The 15,670-nt window shown below is 48.0% G+C and overlaps 1 long non-coding RNA gene across 1 annotated transcript in view; it reads right to left on the bottom strand.

The window, feature by feature from the left end:
* LOC133626753 (uncharacterized) overlaps positions 1-15,670 on the bottom strand; it is a 103,759-nt gene that overhangs the window by 20,168 nt on the left and 67,921 nt on the right. The gene's annotated exons all lie outside the window — the stretch shown is intronic.

The following is a 15,670-nucleotide window of genomic DNA, read 5'->3' as shown; positions in this document are numbered from 1 at the left end:
CGCTGCGGTGGCCGCCGGGGCTGGGCCACCGGCACGCCTCCAGTTGCTCCCCGCTTTTGGGCAGACAGCGCAGTCCGAGCCCTCCCAGCGCCTTCCTGTCGCTGCGCAGCCCGAGGCAGGGTAGCGCGGGTCCCCCAGTGAGCTGGGTGCCCCCTGGTAAAGAACTGGGTGTTCCTGGCAGGGAGCCTCAGACCAGGAGTCCATTCCTATCGAGGCAGTGATTCCAACAGCCCGCGGCCTCTCCGGACAGATAACGGCGAGTGACTATTCACTCATCACGGGTGACGGTTTTTCCTCTGTTTCAACGGGGATTTTGTGGGTGTCAGTTGTAGGCCAGCATTTTGCCACTGTTAATACGATGGGGATATCTCTGGGACCGCTGGAGCTGGTGTGATACCCCCTCAGTTTGTGTGGGTTACTTTTCTTTACGAGCAAGATAATTATTTTGTAATCTCTTCAACTTTGTCAGAACCATTTATTAGCTGTAACAGGTTTATTCATGCATATTTATTTTTTACGGGATTTTAAATACTAGTTTGTATTTTATGTTTTAAAGATGCAGCCCATGTTCACTTGCTTATATGATCTTTGTAGATAACCTGGTTTAAAATCAAAATCGTTTAAAGCTGAATGTGCAAGGTATCAAATATTCCTGAGATAATAGTACCTTATTTTGTCACTTCATAAATTATAAATGAATTTTAAAAGAATGCTCAAATTCCTCGGTTGGATCTGTTATTTCCAGCCGGGGGAGAGCTGCAGGAAGGCGCATTTTTCGTGCAGCAGTGAGCTGTACTGGACTCACCTGCCTTGTTCTAAACGGGAGGAAGTTCACGCGGTGCGGGGCTGGGGCAGAGGCAGAGGCAGAGCCGGGCCCGGGCAGGAGCAGCCCCGACGTGCGGGGCCGCAGGCAAACCCCGCTGGTCGTCTCCTGCCCGACACCTTCACACTAGCAGCCATCGCCCCTGGCCCAGCTAGGGGAGCTCCCGAGCCCCCGATGCTACAGGCTGCCGACAAAGCCCCTTCAGACCGTGCCCCAGAGACAGCAGGTCCCGCATTGGAATGACTGTCTCAAAATAAATAGATTTTAATTATTCATCTAGCTATGGATTTTTTTTTTTAAAACGTCATTCTACCTTTCCCCAGCTCATGTTCCCATCTCTGAAAAAGCTATTTTGCAAAGCAGCTTAGGAGCTTCGCTCGTTCAAAAGCCCTATTCCTTATAATCGAGGCTATTTTGAATTGGTCCATCAGCGATCTCAATACGGTTTTCGTTTGATGTATAAATTCCTAAGGGAATTATCCGTTTCCTTTAGGTTGCAGCCTGTCGCCTATTTTAAACCCTAACTATTATTTTAGCCCCATCGATATCATACACCAATTTTATTCTTCACCCTTTTCCCCTGCCATGAGAGATGTTCTGCACGGCTTGTCTTTAACATCAGCACAATTTGCTCGGTTTATTTTTTTCAATAACTGAACCGAGAGGAGGGGGCAGCGCCTGTCTTTTTTGCCGCTGCATGTTAATTTGTTGTTAATTTATTTTAGGATATCTTAAAATAAAAATAACGTCTGCTGCCAATTAAAGCTGTCGTAGGTTACTCGGGAGCCGCCTCCGGAGAGGCTGGGAGTGACGCTCCAAGCCGGGAGCGGACCCCTGCCGGGGCACCGGGCAGCGCTGCGCTCCGCCCTGCGGGGCCGCCGCTTCCGCGGAAGTTTCGGGACGGGAGGGTTTCGTTGCGTCCGCGGAGTAGTTTGGGGTCAGGCCAGATGGAATTAGCGGGGCTGGCGGCGGTGCCCCGCGGGCTGGGCTCCCACCTACGCTCCTGGGAGCAGGTGCTCGCCCACGGGCGCAGGTGGGATCGGCCCAGCCTCCGCGGGGTGCCGCTCCATGTCCGCGGACACAACTTGCTCCTTTCCGGTCCAACCCCCCTCCTCGCCCCGGACCCACGGTGGCAGTCCCTGCCGCGGCTCCTGAAGGGGCGAAGGTGTCGCAACCCACTCTGCCACTCACCCCGACGGCGCGGGTTGACCGGCGCAAGTGTCAGCGGGGTGCGGCGCATGGGCCGCCCCTCTCCCACAGGACAGTCCAACAACCTCCCCCAAACCCTCCACTGCGTCATGGCCCGGCCGTCCTGGCGGCACCTACGTGGAGCCGAGGACCGGGACCCTGACGGGAGGCAGGCGGAGGCCGCTGTCGGAACGCCGCACTCCGTCGGGGACCCTTTCCCTAGAAAATGCCACCAAGTGCCCCGGGCCCGACATCCTCGTCCCAGTGGGCCCGGGAAGATGAGACACTGGGCGAGACTGGGGACCAGGGGCTCCAAACAGCGGTCTCGTGTGCGGTAATTTCCCCTCAGTCCTGGAGGAAAATGGACAGAACTGGAGGGGCGGGTGAGCAGCCGCCACAGCCCCTGAGCTCCGGCGGGGGCGGCGGGACCCCTCTGCACCTCCAGCCCTGCTTCTCGATCACGGAGACGGAGGGCGGGAGAGACGGGGAGGCTGGCGCAGCCCTGCTGCTTCCTCTTTCACGGTTAAAAACAAAACAAATCCTAATTTAGACCCTCAACACCCCGGACCGTGTTTACATCCCCCCCGCTGCTCTCCCCGCGAGTGTTGCTTTTCCAATTGTCCCGATTAACCTACGGGGCTCTCTCACGGCGCGCAGCCTCCGCGGCGGCCGAGACGGCCCGGTCGCGTCTAATTGGCCCATTGGGCTTCTCCCCCCGCAGCCCTGTCCAGGGGTCTGAACAGCATCTTCCCTTGTCGTACCTAGAAAGTACTTGAAAGCCCCTCGGCCAAGAGAGGAAATCCCGGGAAACACACGGTCAGCACGTTTAAAGGAGGCGACTGAAAAAAATCACAGGATTTTGCAGTGGGCAAAAGTACAGAAACTTCAACGCAAAAAGTAGATGAATTTAAAAAACTACACCAAACCCAAAAACTCGGCACCAGGACCCGGCTCAGCCGGCGCACAAGCCGGTTCTCAGCCATGGGTATTGCGCAGTCCCAGTAGGAGCCTTGCCCGGGGCTCGGGGCAGCCTCGGAGCGGCACGGCAGTGCCAGGGGAGCCTGGCCCCCCGCCCCCCTCTTTCGGTGACCTGCCTCGATTATTAGTAAGGACATCTGTGGCTGGCAAGGGAACAAGTGTTACCAAAACCAGAACCGGCTGTTTTTCCAAATGAGCAATATGTTAATTCCTCATCCCCCCCTCTGGTTTCTTTAAAACCTGGCACAAATACATCAATAGTGGGGAATAAGGAGCCTTTGCAGAGAACAAGTGGCAGTTTTGAATTTACCTTTTGTGTGCGCCTCAGATGCAATCTTGAGGCATTTTCTCTCCTCTCTCCCACAGAAAAAGAGTGTTAATCTGCCCTATCTTGGGACCCAAAAGGATTGGAGTGGAGTAGATATTCACTGGAATCACATAGGGGAATAAGGGTCTTGCTTTATTGAATCATCAAATCCCAGGAATGAAGCTCTTAATTAATTATGGGTGCTAAAAATTCAGGCCAGCTGTTTCTTTTTACTTGGCTCTGACAGAGAAAGACAAAGTCTACATCGAGATCTTCTAAGGCACATTCAGCATAAATCAGCGCCCTCGGCAGCGCTCCCGGCCGCGGCGCGGCCCGGCGGTGACAGATGGCGCATTGTCCCCGCATTCCTCCACCGCGCCTCCGCGGGCGCGGAAGCGGCCGTCCGCCCGTGCGGCCTGGCCCGGGGACTTTTATCTGCCAAGGAAAGGGCTCGCCTCTGGAAGAGCCACGCTTGGCCTAGGTGCCGGCCCTGCCCGACGGGGCAGACGCGGGAGAGGGCTCCTGCGCGGGCGCGGTGTCGCCTTGTCCGGCAGCGTTCCGCCGGGCAGCTCCAGAGCGCTGCTCCCAGCGTCTGCCCCCGCGCCCAGGAACCCCCGGGCCTAATGCCCCCTCGGCTCCCCCGAAATGGCCCCCGCTGCCACCAGCAGCACCCTCGTCTCTACCTCCACGGGAGCGCCTGTCGCTGACGCGAGCGGACAGGACACCCCTGTACGCCCCCGCCATGGGCACCTCTAAAGGCTAAAGCGTTTCCCTACGCGGCCGCGGTTTCCCCCGGGAGGGCTGCGCCGGGCTCCGGGGATGCTCCCCGCACTGGGCTGGAGGCAGCGGGTGTCGCAAGGGCTGGACTGGTCACCGCGCATCCCGCGACCCGCCCCTCCGGCCCCTCATTTTGGAGGCGGCTGCGTTAGTTTAACACCCGTTACTCAACGGGAGCGCTCCGCATTATTTTCACGGCTGATTTGCAGGGCCGCCTGCGGCGGGGCAGCGGCCGGGGACTGCATGGGCAGCTCTCGCCTCCCCTCGCACGGTTGCTGGCAGGGAGATCTCTGCCGGTGCAGCCCGATGGGGCCAAAGGCGGCCGGAGCGGGGTCGCTGGGGTCCTGCCCTGCCGCAGCGGCTCCCGGGCCGGGGCTCCGCCGTCGGGCGCTGACGGCCTCCTCAGCCAGAAACCTCTTCAGTTCAGCTACCAGAGAATAAATGTCCTCCGCACGGCGTTACTCATCTGTTATAATTAGAGCATGTGCGAACTCGCAGCGTGCCGGGAGCCCGGCTCGGGCTGATGCAGACACTTGTGCAATAACCATCTCTTTCTGCCGCGGCGGGACTGCCCGTCCGGCCCGGCTCGGGGCCCGGCGCGGGGCCGCATCCTGCCCGCGGCCGGAGGGCAGCGCTGCCCTTCGCCCGCCGCACGGCCTGGCCCGGCTCGGCTTGCCTCTGCGGCCAGGACGGGAAGGCGTGTCTTGGTCCAGACACCTCTTTTCCAGCGAAATTGGCTTTTATTTGCTTAAAGCAAACCACAGACCTCTCCACGCTCATGCCTGATGGATGCGAATGTAAATGTGCACTTATTTAATTGGATCAGGTCCCAAGATAAAAGAGATAAACGGCTCCCAGTTTGCCAAGTTATTTTCAGAGGCATGCAGTGATGTGTGGAGGGAAAGTTAATGAACAGAAGAGACACACTGTACTTAAAATACCTCGGATCTCAACTCGGGGAGGGAGAAGCCTCGGACTCCGCGTGCAGCGGCTCTGGGCTCCGCACCGCTGCCCGGCCCAGCCCGGCACGGCACGGCAGAGCTGCAGCAACCGCAGGGAACCGCTTCACCCGAGTCGCGTCGGGGCGGGAGAGGTCGCATCACACGAAGCAGTTAATGCTTTGCCCTCCCTTCCCACCACCAAATTGTTCTCCATTCCTGCTGTCTCCCCTTGTTCCTCCCCGTGTTCTACATCCGTAGGCATGAGACATTAACAGACGGTTATTGATACAAACATAGTTTTTGTTGCTAAAGGCCTTCCAAAACAAATTCTCCGGCTGAATGCCAATGTATGCATGTTGGCTGGTGACAGCTGATTAGTGAAATGATTTACGGCCAAGTTAAAAAAAATGATACTGTCAAAGGCAGCAATTTGAAAAAAAGATAAGACAGCACAGCCTCAAGGCTTCCCACTGTAAAGCCACCCAACAAACCTAAATCTACACTGCAAATACCTGAAACACTCCAGGAATCAATTGGTCGCAGATTAAATACGGTCTCTATTCTGAGTTGCCCTGGTAAGCGGCAGCTCCCTGCAGGAGCAGCCCCTCAGGTCTATGCTTCCGGCCTCACCTGCGCCTGGGCCCACTCCTGCCCGACCTGCCCTGCCACCCTGCTGGCCTCCCAGCATCCCTGCAATCGGAGACTTAGGCCTCCTTTTTGTTTCAAGACTTTTTCTCTCATTAATTGATTAAAAAAATCCCCCTTCCCTCATTTCTCTGTAGCTCTTTTTCATAAAGAAAGCTTTTGCTCTGCAATAAAGTAAGAGACTTTGATCCCAGATCATCCTCTTAGGCCTTCCAGCTGAAATCAGTGGAGAAACTATGTGGAGTTATTGTTCGCACTTGCTGCACTTCTGATTCAGAAAGGGCTGATTTATTAGCTTGTCAAGGGAAGCATTGTTCAGGAAGGCAATCAAAAAGCACTTACCTAGCTAAACTAAAATTACTGCCTTTTCAGTGGCTAATTTGTATAACTCCCATGGAGGAACTTGGGAAGTGTTTGATGAGGCATAAAATGATGATTAATGAATTTATTGGCCTGCTGCTCATCAAATAGGAGTAGTATATCTTTCCTCTATTGGGCGTTGGGTCTAATGCTACATGACTGTGTAAAGCAAGTCCAATATGATCTCCTTTTTAGCCCCCTTTTAACCCCCATGACCTGAAGAATATCTCCGCGTAACAGAGGCAACATCAGGGGAGCACAGAGACAAAGAGCCTGTTTGATAAAACAGTGAATGAGAAACGTGAGGAAAGTTGCTGCAGGGACAGATCTGCTCAGTTTTTGGCTTTCAATCACTTTGACTACTGAAGTGGGAAGAATGTAGAAACTAGATAAGGTGTGAGAAGCGAAAAGAAAATGACAAACCAATTTTAACTTTCATAAAGGATCCAGCCAAACAGCTTCATTGTAACTTGAAAGAAGGAACAAGTGAGGGAAGTGCCAGGATTGCCAAGCACCTAGGTGTGCTGCAGCCCCTCACCATCCAGCTGTGCAGGGAGAGACAGACAACATGCCCCCAAACTAGCCAGACCCAGAGCTGGCCTGTAATCTAATCAGTGTTGTGATCATATTTGATGCAACTATTTTGAGTCCATAAATTTGGTATTCTTTTTTCCTCTGCTTGAAATAGCTTGGGGCTTTCTCCTCTGATCAGTGTTTAGTGCTGTGTTTAGTATTTTTGGGGCTAAGGGCTTCTGAGAAAAGTGACATCCTTCCCCCTTTTTACAAGCTCATACCAAGTCACTCGTGATTCACCTTCATATACATGTGACTGACAAGCTACCTTATGTACTGCACATTGCTGCTTTGAACAGGTTTTAAGACCCCCAGATGAACAGAAACATTGTTGACATTTTCAAAAACTCGTTTAAACGAATTTGCCTGAGATTTGGAGCCTGAGATCTTTCCAGGATTGAATCGGTTTAGCTTTCAGCTTCTACACAATGTTCTCTGTTCCTGCAGCTCTGAAGCTTGTTGAGGGATCTGCAACTTGCACGTCTCCCAGCGAAGGTACACGTGACTTAGCTGAAGCCTGCTGCCAAAAAGGCAGCTTCTCTCATTACCTTTTGGGGCTTCACAGAAGTATCCCCAGGCCTGCATGTCAGCAGCCCACTGTGCTGAGGTGCAACAAGAACACTTTTCAGAACTGCCAATACAGTGATCAGCACTGGCTGAAATGATAGTTCAGGCTCCAATAAGGCTCAGAGGAGCAGGAAATGGTAGTGCAGAGGTGCCTGGCAATCGCAGCAGCCTCTCTCTATACCTGCCCTTTGTGCCTCTGCATGAAAAGCCAGAGTGCAGCTCTGTGCTCCTTTAGAGGTGAGTCAAGAACTAAAAGCAGGCTCTAAGTGTGAAACTCCTTCCTTTTTGCTGTCTTTGTATGTTACAATTCAGTCTTGTGCATTTTTCCCTTTCTGTGACCCATTCTGAGCTGCATTAAAAGATTTCTCTTTTTGAAGACCTCCGTGAGCTGCATGGGAACTGTCAGAGGCTGGCCGGAACCTCACACTGAACCCAGCCGACCATGGGGGTCACTGTACCTGTTATGTGGTCTAGATCTCAGCCCCAGAATATGGGAGAAAAAGCTCTTGTGAATTTTAAGGGACTTCAGCTCATATTATCTGTGAATCTTTGTCTGTCCCATGCTAGGTAATAATTGTAATTTCAGATATTCTTGTTTACAAAATACAAGCTATGTAGCATGCTGAAAATTGTTCATTTTTTCAGATCTGTTCAGAAATGGTTTCTGGAATTGGAGAAGGGATAAACTCCTGACCAACCTTTCAGTTCCCACAGTGGAGGCTGTGGGAACAAATCAAAACAAAACTTTCCCGGGACTACACATTGGCTTCCTTGACAAAAGGAAAAAAGCACTCACCTTATATTTACAAGGACAGAAAACATGTATTTTAATGCTACCAAATTGGTATTTGTCTGAGACACTTTTAGCTGAAATGATCTTCTGGAAAATAATGTTTATAAACATCCTTGAACAAACAGCACTCTCCTGACACAAGCCTACCATCAATGTACCGCTCAACAAGTTTTATCTGCAAGTCCTTGACCTGTGACTGCTTTTACAAAGGCTCTCTGTTCATTAGCAATTTCAGGTCACTTTAAGTACTTGTGTCACGAACACATAGCACAGTTGTAAAATACATGTATTAAATACCATCTGTATTAATATATGGACTTATTTTCTTCCACTTGGCTTCCAAAAGCAACATGATCTTACACGTTGATGAATAAACACATAGTTCTATTTGCATAATTACAGCAATATTGTAGGTCTTTAGTGCAACAAACCTAAAAGGATGATTTATGATTAAATATGTATGGCTAAAAGTTACCATACTGGGTAGTGTGCATAGCATTAGACAATGACAGTTTTGGGGCATAATTGCTTTAATGTGGGCAATTAAGACTAAGTGCATGTGATTTTAGTGTCTGCCCTACATTCCTCTGAATGATTACAATGATCAATACACATGATTTGTAAGTCGCTTCCTATTGATCGAATGGTAAAATGTTTGACCTTCCTTTGAGGAAGTAATTTGCTAAATTATGACACCACATAAAGTCTTTCTTGGTTCAGAGGTGAGGGGTAATGGTGCTCAGAATTAGAAAAAAACAAAAGAACATTTTTTCCCCCTTTTCCTGAAAGTCTCTGTAAGGTCCCTGCCAATTTGCTGATTTCACCTGGGGAGGGAGGAGCCTGGCACTTCGGTCTTTGAAATTAACTGAGGGAAAAGAATGGAATTTCAAACTCTCTACAAGAAATTTCAATCTCTACAAGGAACTCACTTCATGAACTTTCTTTCTTTGTATCTCTATGCCAAATCATCAGGAAGCTGTGGATCACAAGATCTCTGTTGTTTGCGAGTGGCTGGAGAAAAACATGCAGCAGCAAAGTTGGGGAAAGGGAGCACTCTGAGTGCTGTGAGCAGCTGGGACACGTGGCACGGCTTCCTGGGCTCCCTGCCAGACCTAATTTTGCTTTGCATGCGCAGTACCAAATAGCCTTTGCTATATCACATTAGCAGGTACGAGAAGAAAAACAACAAAGTGTTCATGAAAGCATGTTATCCGGTGAACAGTAACTTAGCTATGGCTGAGGCACCTCCTCCACGCTACAACTGCTATCCTAATTAGCAAATTAGATCAAAATTAATAGGTACCAATACACTGAGATGTGCCCTGCTCCTGGTGCTGGTCTGTGATGCCCATGGGAATGATGATTTTCCCTGACCCTTGCAAACCACACGTACAGAGCAGAGCTACCATGCCATAACTATGTATTACCCAAGGGATTCTGGTACTCCAGAAGGGGATGGGAAGACCCATACAGACCCTGCCACCCTCTCCCTTTATCAGCTACCTCACCAGAGTGTTTTCACACAGCAGCAGTGTTTCTTGGCACACTTTCCAGTAAGAATATGTATGGTCAACCAAAGTTCATGTAATAGATGTCACAGTTCAATACCAGAAATTTCCACAGTCCTTACCTTTTAGTTTTTTAATTTTCTGGGCTTTAAGCTTGTAGCACTTCAGTCCTTTGGGGTCTGGGAGCAGTCCAGCCAAGCACAGCCCTCCTCAGCCCAGACAGACGGATACTGAGTCTTGTAGTCACTTGCAAAAGCCCTCTTTTGATTAGTTTTATACACCAATCTAGTTGTGTCCCTTAGGCAAAGGCAACTGTTTAACTGTCCAAAATCTATCTTCAAACTATTTGGATTTCATCTTTTCAAACTGAACTGCAATGTATGTACAAGATTTCATCCTTTCACATTGCACTGCTCACTCTTTCCACTGCACGTCACAGGTAAGCCTTCACAAAGTAAGTCACTCTTCCTGCAGTAATACTCCAACAAATACCCACATGAAGGCTTCCACAGTAACATTCCAACATTGACTAGGCTCTGCATCAAAAATGTAATGTTCTCCAAGAGCCTACCTTCCAGTAACAGCTGATGAATGTGCACTATCCTCACCAAAGCTAAATACAATCACAACTGGTGCCAAGTTAAAATCCCATGTGTGGTGTGATATGGTAGGGGACAACTAATGCAGAGATGGGCTTGAAAGCTGCAAAATGCACACCCTATGGTTTAATATGGCATTTTATTGGGGAATGTGTGTTCTATTTGGGAGAACAGTACAAGCAGAAGCTGTTTAAAGACAAGGTAGGAACCATTTTTCAGGTCTCTGACATCAAGAGTAGTAAGTGGCACCTGTGTTATGAAATATGATTTTCCCATCCATTTCCTCCTCTGCCCAATCAGATGCTGTGGGAAAGACAGAGAAATATTTTGGATAGGATTAACAACCTCAGTGTTCCTGTCCCCAAGCACAGTTAACCCAAGCCTGCAGACATGCTGGGTGGTCGCTCTCTTTAGGAGGATACTTCAGCCCAGCCCCAGCCTGGCCCACAGCATCAGGCACAAGCCTGTGGCTGCAGAGGCCCCTCTCTTGCTGGGGCAGCCAGCTGAATCCGGAGTCTCCAGGTCACCTCTGTAAGCTTTGATTAGCTTTCCACAGCAGTCCAACTGCACCGTATGGGCAAAGTCACCTTTACCCCCATGCTGCAGCTAACAGACACCTACAAACTGTCCAAAACCTACCTACAACCTGCCCAGACTTTACCTGTTCACATTAAACTGCTGTCTTACTGTGCTATCTCACAGTCAAACCTTCACAAAGCAAGCCACTCTTCCTGCACTGATACTCCAGCATCAACAAACTCCTCTCATGCTGTCATGTGCTACTGACCTGCTGGAAAAAACACTGCCTTCATCACAGCCAAAACACTCCAGTGGCTGGTGTCAATACATATCACCTGTGCAAATCAGCCTGTGCTTTTCCACCTTACCCTAGCCTGAGGCATCCCCCATCTCATACATTGTGCTCAGCTTCCCACTTTTAAACAGCTTCTGCACCCCTGGTTCCCCACACTCCAGCCTCTGATGAGGAAAGCAGGAACATGTGTGATCCTTGTGTATAATGTGCCCACTTCCAGGCTGATGGTGAGGGTAGTATAATGGACAAGAACGACAGAGATGCTGAAATAATTACAGTACAGAAGATGGAACACAAAACATACCACAAATCATGTAGCTAGCAAAACCCATCCTATTTACTTGTTGCTGTGCCAAGATGCACATACTGTTACACATCCCACTCTTAAATCCTTTTCATAAGGAGAAGAGAGTATCAAATAGTCCCTCAAAACAGCAGTATTGTTTCTCATTACAAAATCACAGAACGGTAGGTGTTAGACAGGACATTTAGAGATCATCTAGTCCAATTCTCCTGCCAGAGCAGGACCACCTAGAGGAAGCCACACAGGAACATGTCCAGGTGGGTTTTGAAACGTCCCAAGGAGCCTCCACACCTTTCCCTGGGCAGCCTAGGCCAGGGATACCTCACCCTTATAGTAAAGAAGTTTTTCCTCATGTTTCAGTGGAACTTTTTGTGTCCCAGTTGATGTCCATTACCCCTTGTCCTATCACTGGACACTACAGAAAAAAGTGCTGCCCCATCCTCTTGACAGACACGTTTCAAATACTTGTAAGTATTAATAAGGTCCTCCCTCAGTCTGCTCTTCTCCAGGCTGAAAAGCCCCAGATCCCACAGCCTTTCCTCATCAGAAAGATGCTCCAGTCTCCTGATCATCTCGGTAGCCCTGCACTGGCCTCTCCCCTGAAGTTCCCTGTCCCTCTTGAGCTGAGGAGCCCAGAACTGGACATAGGACTCCAGATGAGGCCTCACTAGGGCAGAGTGGAGGGAGAAGAGGAGAACATCCCTCAACCTGCTAGACACACTCTTCTTGATGCATCCCAGGATGCCATTGGCCTTCTTGAGAAACCTTACATAACAAAGTTATAACACTACACAATATACTATAGTCACTCTTGGATAAACAACAAACAACAATAAACAACAAAAAATTTTACACTCAAGTTCCTCTTTTCGTATTGATGATATCATTCCCTTGCCAGTAATGTGTTCTCAGTGGATTCCCATGCAACTGGTATGCAAGAATTTGGGTCCCATTTTTGGATGACCTGAGTTGAGCTAGAGCTGGTGGTTATCACCAGGGATTGCATTGGGAGAAGAGAATGGGAAACTGGTGGTGGCAGTACTAACCAACTGTTAAACATGAGATGAAAATGTTAGAGTTGCAGACAGGGTATCTTGGTGCTCAGAAAGCTCTTTATGATCCATTTTGAAAAATTTCCCCCACAATGTACTCAGATAGCTGTGTTTTTCATTACTTCTCATTTAAACTAACATTTCTTTGGCAATCTCTGGTTTGTTTGCTTGTTTTTTCACAAGTGGATTTACTCTGCATTTGAATTACATGTTACCATTCTTTTTGTAAGAATAAGCAGAGACTGAGATATCTCCCAGCTCATGAGGGACTCGTTGAAGAACAAACGTGAGAAGGTGAAAGCTGCCAGGGAAAAAGATGCAGAAAGATGCAGGAACTGTGTCAGTGGGCATCCCTACATCTCTCCAACCCATCAAGATAAATATGTTACAGGAGGAGAAAGCAAAGAGGGATAGAAATGCATCTTAGACATGCACAAATTGAAACTGAGCTATGGATCGGCGCTGGGGCTGCAGAAGGCTCAAGAGTGGTGTCGAAACTGGGGCAGAGCCTGGCACTCGGCACCAGAACCTGGGAATGAAAAGCAGTGGCCAAGGAGACTTAGGGGGAAGGTTCTGCCACTGGCACAAGGCCAGCACAAGGCTAACAGCCCTCAGCACTGGCCAGGTCCCTGGTTGCAGGGAGAACCACAAGCCACAAAGCAGCTTACACCACCATTGTGTAATAGAGAAATCTGTGGATAATTGCACAAATCAAACCAATCTGCTGTCCGGCTGCTGGCAAATCAGCACACACAAGAGACAGAAAGCACCTGGTGTCTGATGGTTCAGCAAGGAAGGCTCCACTTCCTGCCATGGGAGAAGCCAGGAAAGCTCAGCAGAACAGAGACAATACTGGAATAAGAAGATACATTGATATTGTGGTATCAGCCTGCATGGGAAGACACAAGGAGAAAATCTCACTTAGCCTTTCCTCATTGCTTCTCTCTGGGCAAAACTGAACATCAGGGCCTCATCCACCTCAGTGATATAGCTTTCTCCAGTTTATTTATTTATTTAAACACACTGTGCAGTGGAACTGACCTTGAACTAGGAATCAAGCTTTGCTTAAACTCTACAGCTGCTGAGGTCTGATGTCAAGATTTTCAATTTAAGAGATAAGAGCTGCTGCCATAGTTTTCTCTGAATCTTTTTCCTGGAAAACATGTTCTTCCCAGGTTTGTTCAGTCTAAATCTTCCAAGCTCTGAGTATGCTCCATTTTCTCATGAGCCCACTACATAGGTTCCACCTGATCTGGAGGTAGCACCTATATCTGAGCTGGCATCTGGCAGGAATCCAGTCACATACAAAGAGCCACTTATGACATATAAACCATACCCATGGGACACAGGATCTTTGAGAGACCTGCACAGTGGCAGCAACTGGTGACCAGGGAGGTATTTCAGGGCACCTCAAATACAATAAAAAGGTGTGAGTGAATCTCAGCCCTGAACACTTTTGTAGTCAATAACAACAAAAGGCACTTTATGATTCATTTCCTCCTGAAATCAATGTCTAAAACTAACTAGAGGATTGACAATCTGAAAGTGCTGATCTTGCTTTGCTCACTGTGAGGAGAGACCAGGGGGAATAAGTCCTGTGTCTATGTTGTAGATGTCTAAAGCTAGGTGAGATGACTTCAACCAAAGTGGCCCCCTCCCTGCTAGTTACCTGCCTTCAGAGTTATAAACTACAGTGATCTGAATCTAACAGAAACCAGTTCTATCTACTGTAAAATAGATATAGAGTGAATTTTTTTTACTGATTTGATGAATCATGTTAATGAATATTTAAAAATACTCAGTTGTGTAAATCTACAGTCTAAGCATCTCTACTACATACATATAATTACCATTATGGTACCCAACAAAATTAGATAGTGGTTGCTATAATAAGTGGACAAGGTAGCAAAACTCTTATTTACATTGGGATTTTACTCATGAACACTTCTATTGGTTTTCCATTGAATTATTTATGGAATAAGATAAAACTTCATGGCTCTTACTCAAGAATGCTCATAATCACATACTTAGGTTTAAACGTAGAGCCTGAGAAGTTGATGAGACTTCAACACACAATTGAAGTGCATTGTTGAGTCAGGGCAGGCTCCTTGCACACTAGGAGAATCTGGCCCAAAAACGTCACTGTTTCCTTAAGGTGTGAAATAAGATCAAATATTTGATGAATTGAATGACTACATTAAAACCAGCATTTGCTTAACTAGGTATGATGAGAACAACAAAAAAACCTCAATATTGAAAGCTGTCAATATAGGGAAGGGAAAAGAGAAGCTTTGAAAGCAAAACTAGTAGCAGGATTCTTTGGATTTTGCAAGTTCAAAGTGTAACTGACACGTTTCTTTGTTGCTGTTAATTTTGTTTTGCTTTCACATTAACTGCATGGCTTTGATGAATATTTTTAAATATAAAATAATGGCTATCACTCAGGCTGCTTTGAAGTATTTCTGAGTTGAATGACTGGTAGCATTTATTGATTTCATAGTGTGACACTAGAAATTTTGATATGGGATTTTAAGAAATTATATTTGAAGTTAAAAGAAGACATCTTGATTAAAGCCAGAACAAATTGTTTGGCTGAGATTCAAACTCTGGTTCACATGCCTTTCCAAGCTTGTAGATTCACTTGCTTGCTAGGAAAAGCCCATGTGCTTTCAATGGATGAGTTAAAAATTCATGCCATGGAAGTGCAGGAAACTGCTTCAAAGTTGGGAACCAACAGAACAGCTTAAACCATAAGGGAAAAATATATTCATAGACATTAGATAGAAGAACGAGGTAGAAAGGTCCTGTGTTTAAGGAGTTCAGCTCTGAGCCACAGACAGCATGACCTTGAAACAAATCCCATAGTCTTCTGTGCATCCGTTGCCCATATGCAAACTACTGATAATATCATTCTCATCTTCTACTTTGCAGGAAGCTGTAAAGATGAATAGCAGCTATATGATGCTGTAAGTCATATGGCTGACTAGAGAGATGATCTATTGGGTGATCAGTTTATATTTCAAAGAGACTGAGATGAATGCTACTGATCTGGTGTGTGCAATCACTCATTGCCAACAGTCTGATGGGTAATTCTGGTTCAAAACGTACCTCAGAGATGTCACTGCTCAGGGAACTGAGTACCTGTGCTGGCTGAAATGCTTGGCATACTTATGGCTTCTGAAGGTAAGGGGGGAACATCTAGAAAAGGACTAAGCCATACCTGAGGGCTGCTCAGTACGTCAGGATCCAGCAAAGCCCTACAGTTGCCTCCTTCCCTCCAGCCCAGTAAACCAGGACAGTGTCCTATACGGCCCAAAGAAACCAGAGTGGAAGTACGAGTTCATCAGAATGAACCAATACCACTAAATCTTCACAGAGATCATCTGCTCAAAAGTTATACAAGTCTTTTTCTTTAAATAACTGACCTAAAGCACCTGCTCA

The sequence above is a fragment of the Colius striatus genome, chromosome 14 (genome assembly GCF_028858725.1).
Source record: "Colius striatus isolate bColStr4 chromosome 14, bColStr4.1.hap1, whole genome shotgun sequence".
In the NCBI taxonomy this organism is placed as follows: domain Eukaryota; kingdom Metazoa; phylum Chordata; class Aves; order Coliiformes; family Coliidae; genus Colius; species Colius striatus.
This window is presented reverse-complemented; position numbering and strand designations above follow the sequence as displayed.